Source organism: Amblyomma americanum, chromosome 5 (assembly GCF_052857255.1).
Source record: "Amblyomma americanum isolate KBUSLIRL-KWMA chromosome 5, ASM5285725v1, whole genome shotgun sequence".
NCBI classification, from domain to species: Eukaryota; Metazoa; Arthropoda; class Arachnida; order Ixodida; family Ixodidae; genus Amblyomma; species Amblyomma americanum.
In genome coordinates this window covers 56,667,740-56,678,774 of record NC_135501.1, presented here as the reverse complement: position 1 = coordinate 56,678,774, position 11,035 = coordinate 56,667,740, and the positions used below count along the sequence as shown (strand labels likewise).

The 11,035-nt window shown below is 46.2% G+C and overlaps 1 protein-coding gene across 6 annotated transcripts in view; it reads left to right on the top strand.

Annotated features, from left to right (window-relative positions):
* The first annotated feature begins 8,226 nt into the window (after positions 1–8,226).
* Positions 8,227–11,035, top strand: part of LOC144132459 (DNA polymerase I, thermostable-like) — a 57,660-nt gene continuing 54,851 nt past the window's right edge. For 5 of the 6 annotated variants that reach the window (XM_077664876.1, XM_077664874.1, XM_077664875.1 and 2 more), the window contains exon 1: positions 8,227–8,375. The gene's annotated coding sequence lies outside the window, so the exon portion shown is untranslated. The remainder of the gene's footprint in view (positions 8,376–11,035) is intronic. The other variant, XM_077664873.1, reaches the window with a different exon arrangement.

Here is an 11,035-nt window from a genome sequence, read left to right as displayed (position 1 = left end):
AGGTTTTAAACCCTTCGATAATTGGGCGGAGCTTTGCTAGCTATTCAATCTCTCTCCCAATATCGGCCAATAGCAGTACAACGGCACCACACATACAAATGGGCGGAGCCCAGGGCTCGCCAGAGCCCGACTCTGTGGAACCTCAAACCTTCTCGAATGTGCAGGGCGCGCGGTTTCGCCTACACAGCCACAATACCGGAGGTGGGCAACCTCATGAGGTCGACCTCAACCTCAAAATGACTTCAACCTCACGTCGTGAGGTGAGTTTGAGGTGAGGTCGGCGACGGCTCAAAATTTTGTGAGTGAGGTCAGCAAATCAGACCTCAACTTCACGCGTGAATTTGAGGTTGAGTGAGGTCGTCATTTAGTGATGTAGAAATTTTGAGGTCGAGACTTTTTGCAGTTGCCACGACTTACTGTTCATGCAATGACGCTTGGTGTTCGGTTTCCCCTGTTTGGACAAGCGGATGCCACAGTTCCCTCTTAGCTTCCGGTGCTGCGCCGTAATGTCCGTTCAGTCCGAGCCTACAGGAAGACGCACCCCTCTCGTCTTCCCGGAAGGAGTGTTACTGTCACAGCACGCCACTATCCCTCCCCCTTGCCCCGCTGGCGTAGCACCCGGCTGCCTAAACTGTCGGCTCAAACTGCCGGGAGCGCGCAAAGCACGTAGCTCACGTTTACCCGTGGTAGCTTTGTTTGATGCCGCAAACAAATAAGTGCAGTCCAACAAGCGCGCAATAAATTCGTCGCTGCGCGCATGGCCTCAAGCAAGACTGCTTCGTGTTCATGTTTGTTGCCGGCCCTGACGTCATGGCTCTTGACTTGCAGTCGAATAAAGGGGATCCTGCTGTACATTACCAGCTGACTTAACAGAAACTGGAGTAGTCGGCACAGGCGGGAGAATGTGATTCAGGTGGTTCCTAACAAGGACACCTGCTGATTTGATTAAAAAAGCACGAAGTCAGAAAAAACATGTATAACACCGTCGAAGCTTTTGATCGGTGACTTCCACCTTTCGAATCTCACACTAATTCTGTATATTCCCGTTCCGTAATGCAAGCAGATGCAAATATAATTTCGCTTTTTTATCCTTCCGAATAACCTCTCTTGTGGTCTCCGGTTCCTTGTTCCTTCTCGAAAATTCGCTTATTATGCCGAACCCCCCCCCCCCCCCCCCCCCCCCCCAGCATAGCGGTGTCGCAGCGGCGAAAAAATACAAAACTATAATGAATGTATGGTGATGTGGCAGCCGAATCCTTTTCCTCTCTTAATGAAGATGTGTGAACAGAACTAATTACATGCCGCGCTGTGCTGCTGAGTTGCTGTTTCAAACCTTCTAATATGACGTTTAATGGGGCACGCTGTTGTTAGCTGCCGTTTTAAGTGTTCGATTTTTGTTTGTGCGTTTCTAATCATTCTATTTATTTTCTTTTCTCGTATGGGATCAGTTAGTGTGGCGGCCTGCGTTGCAGACGACCAGGCACTACACGTTATCTTTTCTTTAACTATTTTGCAGAGACCCATCGTTCACCTTAAGCGGCTTCGCAGAATGCTCGCGCGGTGCTCGTGGGTAAAAAACGTTGAGAATGGTGGCGTACCATTCATTAATTCAGTTTTGAAGGAAAACAAGTGATTGACTTAAAGCAGTTTGTCTCAAACTGGTTGACGAAATGGTACCCAGAATTCTGTTGAGGCTTATGAGTACTTAGGCGGGTTTTTTTCCCTCGGAAGGGGGGGGGGGGGGGGGAGCTCGGAAAAAGATATCGCTGCGGGGAATTTTGAGCGGAGAGCCATGGTGCTCTTGACAGAGAGAGCGGCTCACGCTGCTTACTCTAGGCCAGTTATTTTGACCCGCGTGATTTTAATAGTTGGCACAGTGTTCGAAGAGGTAATCTAGCCCTTTCTTTCAAAATGCCGCGGGTTCACTGAGTCATCAGAGAACTCCCAGGATTTCGAACCACTACCATCGCCACCTGGAGGGAAGTGGCGGAAACGGGGGAGGGTCTTGACCTCCCATGAACATCAACATCATCATCATTAATTATTAGCTGCAGGTATTCCTATTTTCCCGCACAATAATTGTCTTCGGTTGCTGGGCAATGTACAGTATTTAATCAATATCTTGGCAACATTTAATTTGGTAGCGGTATATCATACTTCCCCGGGCTCATGAGGATACACTGTTAGCATCATCATCATCGCCATCATCTCGAGAATTAAAGGCATGTGTCGTTTTATGATCTTTGCAGTATGTCATACATGAGAACTGGCGCGTTTACCTGGTGCACAATCCGAATGTCATTAATGTGGACCGGGTTGTGGGCACTCTTTATAATGCGTCATGCGCGCATGTGCAGTAATGTGGGATCGACATGGATCTTGAAATGGGGGTGGAAGGAGGTGGATGGAGGCCTGATATGACGAGAAATTACATCGGTGTCACGTGAGTAGGTGTGATGTCATATTGCAGCGTCGTCACGTGACTAGGCTTGATAGCACATTACATCGCTGTCACGTTTCCTGGTATGACGTCATACTCACATGACGACATCAATAATTATAATAATCAGTCTTAGCGTTACCTAGTTATATTAATTAGCATTAATTAATTATGTGACGGCTCGTGAGGTCACTTGCCGCCGTATCTTGCGGACACTTTTTTGAGGATATGAGCTTGAAAGTGAGCGATTTAATGCTTTCGCATTAATAAAAGAAGCCGCTCGCTTCTACACAGACATGAATACAGCGTGTCTGTTGGTGTACTTGAGTCGCAGCTTGTTAAGTGTTTTCGAAGGCAACATACAGGGGACTAAAAGAGTATTCTCGCTATGCCGGATGGAACTATAGAAAATCGGAATATACTGATATGCGTCTGCATAACTGTCGCATTGGAAAGTACATCGACGACCAGTTTCTTATAATCGGTAACTATTCTCAAGCCTGAAAAGGGTATCGTGAATACGTCCCCCCTCCTTCCAATTTCTGGTTGATGGTGTAGAAGGGCTGTGTTTGTCAATTGCCGGTTCGTCCGTGAATGAGCACGAGGCTTCCAATACGAACAAGTATACACGAAGCAGGTTGCCAAATACTGACAGATAAAAAGTACTCACCGAGTACTGGTGGTAACCGCGTATGGGACACCCCTGCCCGCAGGCCATATACTCTCTGAGGGTCCATCCCAGATTATAAGCTTCTCCTATTGCGTGCACATCAATAGTGTCGGTACACACCTTATCAAATAATAACAACATCATTTTGGCTTTCCTGTCTCACAGGATTCTCAGAATTGCTTTTAACTGGAAAACTTCTTAATCGCTTTTTCTTTTGTTTTTGTTTGTTTTTTGAGGTCGAGCAACCCCACAATTTGAGGTTGAGGTGAGGTTGAGTGAGGTGAGCAGTGGCATCAGGAAAAGTGAGATGAGGGCGTCTAAGGAGACGTCAACCTCAACTGATTAGGATGGGGTTGAGTGAGGTCGGCAAATTCTTATTGAGGTTGAGGTGAGGTCCATATTTTTGAGGTCCAATGCCCACCTCTGCTCAATACATGTGCAACCCACCGAGGCGTCATCCAGGTGCCCACGCATCGGCTCTGCCGTCTCCGTTGAGTGTAAAAAGAATATCCTCAGCGGGAATAGGTCGTCGACCCCCTGCGAACCCGACAAGGCTGTTCGTGGTCCCTCTCCTCATTTCCCACGGCCTCGGGCAGCGACCGAAACGCGCGACGCGCCGTCATTTTTCTAACTCTTCGTGCACGGCCGCTTAGCAGGGGACGAGACAATGAGGAGCCATCTGCACGTAGATGTGACTAGTGCACCGCGACCAGTCGGCACCAGAGCCGAAAGGATTAGCGCAGGCGTCACGCCACTCAGTAACCCCCCCCCCCCCCCCCCCTTCGACTTCCTACGCAGGCGGCAGATCCGGGCGAAAGGGGGAAAAGACCCACCGGCGCCGTGGGCTTCTAAAAATTTGCTGACCTGAGATTTCTGGCCGCGACTTGAAATCTCGGGCGCATCAGAAACGTTCGAATGCGAGCAGTAAGACCTAGCGCTCTTAAAAGGTTGTATGACACTAGTTGCACAAAAGCTTCGCTAAAACATTGTCAAAACAGTATGCAGGAGCGCAGACAACCTTTTTCGGTAAGTTTTGGACGCTTCTAGGAAAAAACGAAATCTTTAAATACATCTAATCGACACTTGTATTTTCGGACCTTTAGAGAGTGGTCAACTCGGGCGGACCTGTACGTAGGATGAACTATATATGTTTCTTTCCTTAAACCTGTTGCAGCTTTAAATATATTTGGAACAGTTTTATGCGGACGTATTTCCATCTTTCTTGTGAAAGGGGCCACCCAAGATTTATTCTGATGTCACAGGAGCTTTGGGTGAAGCGAATAGGGTAAGGATGTTTGCATTCTTTTCTTTCTAATGGCAGAAGGAGCGAATATTCGTTACAATAATCAATTGATATCCGGTTAGGCGTTTAGCTAGCTATTCTGATTAGATCCGGTTATGAAAACGTACTATCTGCGCGCCTCTAAAGAGCTTTTCTTCGTAAATAGTCGATTGTTTACAAATGCGCTCGAGCACTCAAAGGGTAGAAGCACCTTTGGAAGGGCTATTGGGTCGTGAAGAGCAGAGATAGTAATAACTACTGGCCGGGTGATATCTACACAATGATAGCGCTTGGCATTTGCGCTAGAATATCCGTCCGCGCCTTTATTCTTGCTATTCTTCTGCCTCTAGAGAAACTGTAAATGTCCCAGAAACATGTGAAAATGTTGAAAAAAGAATGCTGCATACGAAAGGGGATGTGAAGGATTGAAATATTGCTGACCAATTACGTTACTCTCCGTTGCTCACTGCTTTTATAACATTTTTACAAACAGATTTACAGCGAGCTCTTACATGAAATGACGAAGGAAACAGGGGTCTTTCAGAAGGAATGGCCGCGAGGAGGTCATATTCTGACGATGAATTAAGCTGCAGGGAATAAATATATAACACGCACTGTACTTAAAATTCATAGATTATGAAAAATATTTTGACGCAATAGTCGAAGTGTCAGTAGTCAAGCGGCTATATAGTAGCTAACATCGGAAGACCAGTGTATGAAGATTCTAGCTAGTACTAGCAGGATTCCTTACTGACGGTCGTGGTCCCAAAAGCCTGAAAATATTCACCAAAAACTGTGTCCAAGCAGGGGACAGACGCTCTCCTGTCTTTTCGGCGGGCTTATAAAACTTTTTTTAAAGAATTCGAGTGTGTAGGATTTATAAGAACCCGCAGTCGCTTCTTTTTGCTAATAACATAGCGCCGCTTTGTAATCAGAAACCAAGTTTCACTCTAGTTCGAAAAGAGATGTACAGAAGGAGTGTAGACGTGTACTCAAAAATTTATATGAAGAAAACTAAAAAAAAATGTTCCATGGTCCGGGTAGAGAACATATAAAGAATTCTGGCAAGCTCTTGTAAGTAGTACACAAGTATATGTCTTCTTTGTTGTCGAAATAGGGATTGCAATTCAGGCAAACGGAAAATACTAGGAGAATAGAATTACTTCATAGACTGTTTGTCAGGAACTCTCAAGTTATGTGTACCCGCCCAGTAATCTTCGAACGAAGGTATGTAACAGTCGGGCCTTGCAGCACTGACCAATGCAGTCAAAATCTGGAGGCTAAAAGAGATCGACATTGCATTGTGGACAGCACAGCATGCTATATGTTTTATGGGGGTTTAACATCCCAAAGCGACTCAGGCTATGAGGGACGCCGTAGTGAAGGTCTCCGGGAATTTCGACCACATGGGGTTCTATAACGGGCACTGACATCGCACATTACCCGGGCCTCTAGAATTTCGCCTCCATCGAAATTCGACCGCCACGGCTGGGATCGAACCCGCGTCTTTTGGGTCAGCAGCCGACCGCCATAACCACTCAGCCACCGCGGAGGCTGTAGAGCGTGGTATAAGCAGTTCAATGATAGCGCTGAGCTAGAAGGACACAAAGAGGCCAAACTGAATTGAAAAACAACCTCAAACCAATGATACCATGGAGGAAATCAAGAGCAAAAAATGAACAAGGGCGTTAGAAGTTGTGTGGCACGTAGGCAACCAACCGTTTGTATTCAAGCTAGCAGAGTGATTTTTTTTCAAGGAGAAAGACAAGCTGTAGTTGATGTTTCAGCTAGGGTGGATATTTTATGCCATTTTAGTTTATTTTAGGGCTACAGCATACGAAGGTCGAATGCTGATAATCGTTCATCCTACCTATGTGTATGTGTTTCTCACTTTGCCTTCGCGATCAACTCTTTGCGCGCCGAAAACTTATGAGCCCAAGCCTAAAGAGTTCAGCCTTTTCAAAAGTTAGAGCCTAATGGTTTGCTTCTGGGCCATACTGAATGGTTCGTTATGCACTGCAAACGTAACCGGGTGGTGCAGGTCAGGTGGTGAGAGGAAATTAGGAAGTATGTGGGCAGGGTGTCCGCCACTAGTGCTGGGCGGAGATCACTGAAGAGCACTTGGCGATGCGGTTGTGCTGTACTGAACGGGACCCTGTTGCTGCAGCCGCTGGGGATGATGATGGCTATAAGAGAAATTAAAGAGGGAGATTCACCTCTCAGGAGCTTCGTGAATGGAAAGGTGGAAAGTTCGTAAGGTCCTTAAATATCACAACCGCGTGGGTTTTATTTTTTAGTCAACTACAAGGCATTATACTGATTGAAGTGTGGCTCACGATATTTCGGGAAATTAAACATATGACGCAGTTGCAATGAAGAGTACTGCCACGGCTACATGCCAGATGTCATTGTTAATGGGTAATTATTAGTCATACCACCGAACAACCTTTCATTCGGCATTGAACACCTGAAATTCATCTCCTTACACGCTGATTACTGCGTCTTACGCCTTAACACCTCAAGCGGTGTAATAAATGTTAATAGCCGTTTTTGTTCTCTATGTATATTTTATATTTAGTTAAAGGATACTACGTATTATAGGAAAAAAAATATTGTGCGATTTGCCACATTCAAAACGAAGTTTACTTGGCTGCTGTGGGAACAAATTAGGAAAAATTGCACACCAGGCATAACAGCAGTTCTCATTATCACTCAGCCTGCTTTGATAACGCATACACCATGCATTGCGGTGAAATGGCAGTGCGCACAGGAACACGGGCATAAATGAAGGCAGCGCGGTGCGGCTGCAATGCTCAACCAGTTTTCAAGCGGGCATTCGTGATGCAGTTTCCGAGTGCGCGCGTGAATGCACGATACGAAACGATTGCAAAAAATGAGCGAAAAGAAACGCAACATTTGGTAACGTTTCCGGCCCGACCTGTATTTCAGTTTTAATTATGAAAATGATCATCAAGAACAGCAGCATTTTATGCCCCGCAAAAAAAAAAAAAATGAGCGCATATAGTAAATTGAGTTTTTCGAGCAGAAAATTCTCGAGTAACCTGAAAATACCTGAATAAACTAATAGGCACCCGAATTAGAGTTAACAAATGCCACCGAATTTTAACGAAATTAAAAAATTGTAAGCTTCAAACAAAGGCTATAGCTAATGCACCATTTGAAGAGTCCAATCCTAAGAAAATATTTTAGGCTGATATTATTTTTTGAAGACTGTTCATTTAAAAAAAAAAAGATCTCAAGGCAAAGTTTTCTGAGGCACCAAGTATTTCGGGGGTATTTTAAGAATGTAACCCGCCAGCACAAGGCGACTGCAAATCCGTAGAGTATAAAAGTGAATCTGGACGGAATGCAGTCGATATTAAGGTTATTGTGTTCGACTGCAAAGAAAGAAATTAGTCGCCTTCCATTGCTGCTTGCTTCGGCTTGCGCTCTCGCATAGGTGTGCGAGCCGTCACGCGTTTATCTTTTTCAAGGTTAAATCGAGACACTGCTGACCTGATAGCATCACCCGAATGCGGACTCCACAGAGCATCCGCTAGAAGAACAGTATAGCAGCCTGTCAACGCAATGAAACCAGGAAGATATTTCCCAGAGTAATGGAGTATTGCGTCCAAGAAATAGGCATCACGTGCCGTTATGCTGTGCGGAAAGGCAGAGACAGTCACAGTTCGAGGGGCGTTGTTGAGTGTCTAAAGGCTATGGCGACCTCTGCCCGCAGCGTTGTCGCTCCGCTGATAAACAGTTGGGCACGGGTGTTGCCTATCTTATCTTTTCATACCGTATTGTGTGATGGATATATCCTACGGTCGCTTTGTTGCTTGAGAGGTGTGACTATTTCGGTCGCATTTGAGAACTGTGGCAGCATGAGAGACTTCTAGGGGCTGTGTACAAACGGACCAGCAGGTTGTTCGTGGCTTCGATTGCTCCCTATTTTCAGCACGGCACAGCATGTCGAAACAAAGGTCAGTAACAGAATATCGATTTTTGCTATTTATTTTTACGCACCGATGAGAGGCAGATTTAAGAATCAATATTCGAGGCGGCAGTCGCGATGCAGATACAGGCCTTTTTTGGAACTGCTGTTGTAAGAATTCTTTCTGCGAAAGATTAGATATTTAATGAGTTTCCCTCAAAAAAATATCTACCTCAGATTGCGCCAGTATGTGGTGGCGCGAAGCGCCGAGGGACCAGGCGAGACTATATCGACGGGGTATCGGGAACGCCCCTTTATTCCGATGTCTGTCGCTTATATACAGATGAGATGAATGATGGGTAGCGCCCCCTATACATACACAACTACCTCTGATGTGTCATCCAGGGCGAGTGTGGCAGCCGTGGAGAAACAAAAACAGGGCCCGTCCTGCGTTTCGTGTTTCTTCTCGTCCTCGTTCCGTTGCGCTGTGTCAATCTGTGTCGTAGAAAGTATGAACCAACTAGCCCACACCAGAATCCTCTTTGATGAGGTATTTATGAGCTTTCTCGAACGCTATTTCGCCGTCCATGGACATTCGCCATAGAAATATGAGGAATAAAGCGCCGCATAGGGGGAGGAGGGGCTTAGCCAAGAATGGGAAGTGTATGATAATTAAAAAAGCAGAGGAGAGACACCAGAGCGGAAGGTTAGGCGCGAAAAACGAGCGCTGAATCTCATCTCGCATTCGTTACACTCAGGCTTCGTTTGGTCATTGTACGTAGCCAGTTGAGAACCGCACACTCTCAACGCCTTTCACGCTCTGTTTGTTTTGCTGGGCTGCAGGTGAATAGGTTTCTCCGTCACTTCAGCCGTCGAGAAGCCTACTTTGTGTAAGATGCCAACGTTCTCAGATTGGAAAGTGTCTTCCTCTTTTTGTTCTGTTTGCAAGCACGTGCATGCGCGCATGTCGTCAAGTCTGAAGCGCGATGACAGCGCATGGTCTTCCCTGTTTCCGGCGCCATGAAACGGCAGATATGATTGGAGGTATGCTAAAAATATTTCAGGTGTACCCCACGCATGCACCATGAAGATTATGAAAATGTATAAGGAGGGCAAAAGGGGATGGGAATTATGGGAGAGTGATCGGTTCTCCAGTCCAAGATTCCGTTGGCAAAGACCGCCGTCCGAGCTGGACAGGGCTGCCTTGCATCCTTCCAGGCGTCGTCTGTTCTAATAAATTTTAGAACTGTTAGCCTGGCAGGCCCATACCATGGGTGGTATGGGTGCCATGTGGTAGGGGTGGCCAAACTGCTGCTCGAGAGCCGCATGCGTCCCTGGCGTGTGCAAGTGTGGTTCGCGGCTCTGTGGTATCTGTACCCCTCCTCTTCTGCCCACCCCGCTCCCATTTCTGCCTGGAGGCAATAGACGCGCAAGCAGGCATCTGTCGCCATTTGCCGCCATCCTGCGGAGAATCCGTGAAATGAAGAGTATGGAGCCCATAGTTTCTAAATATTATCTCTATGGCCCAGCCATTTCTGGCTTGTGCCATCTCGTGAAGATGCCGCTACATTAGCTAAAACACCAACATTTTCCTCTTCTGCCAAAGAAGTTAGATATTACGGTGCGTCTGACCATCTCCAACCAAATGGCATCTGGATCAAACAAAAAACGTAAGGGCGAAGGCGAACATCGCACTTTTGTTTCTATATAGGAGGAATATTTCGCCTTCACGAAGGAAGACGGTGAACGCATTTTTCCGACATTATAAGAAGAGCAATTTTCGTAGTTATAACAAAACGTTTTCTCGCGACTATGCAGCCTCATCTGGTCTACGGAAGACCAAATTGACCCAATAAAGTCACGACATCAGAACCAACAGCCCTTTGGTGCAGGTCTTCAGCAACGAATCGATAAAATGCAGGCGAGGCTTGTTTCGCGATTTCATGGAACAGTGAGCGTGCTATTGAGAGGCAGATTTGTGAGGAAAAACATCTTCGACGTCTTGCCACTGTTGGAGTCGAACAACAAAAAAGCTCAAAAGCCAACTCCCAGTTTCACGTCACTAGTCCAAAGGCGCGTTTCAGCGCTGAGCTCTGACGTCGTCAGCAAGCTTAGGGGCGGTCCAAATAGCTGGAAAACTTTCAGCTCAGCACTCCATGAATTGGCGAATGCCCAAGACAAGCCACAACTCGCCATTTTCTTTGGTTATGTCTCATCCGATGGCAATGTGAGCGAAGAGCTTTTGGATACGGTTCGGAAATTACTGTCGGCGTTGACATAAATATCACCTTGTTAACAGTGATGGAAAGGTTCGATGTTCCTATGCAGAAAAACTCGTGTCAACTTCAACAGATGGCGCGCTTGATATGGTCAACAAGAACGCAGGCTTTCTAGATCTGTGCACCAGCAATCACATTTCGAATTTTCATGTAATACAATATATTATCCATTTTCAGCACCTGGTGGCGAAGCGCTTCAGCTACGAAGGTGTTATGAAGGCGGTATTTTGATTCGTGGACTACATACGATCAAATGCAAAAACCCAACAGCAGTTCCTAAGTTCCTCGAATAACTGGAACTTGATGATTTGGCCACAGACGTCTCTTTTTTTTTTGTGCTGTAAGGTGGCTCTACGTGAGCAATGTATTGTCAAGGTTTGTGGGTATTTGGGACGATTCATACTTTTCTTAAGGAGAAAGAGAACTCAGG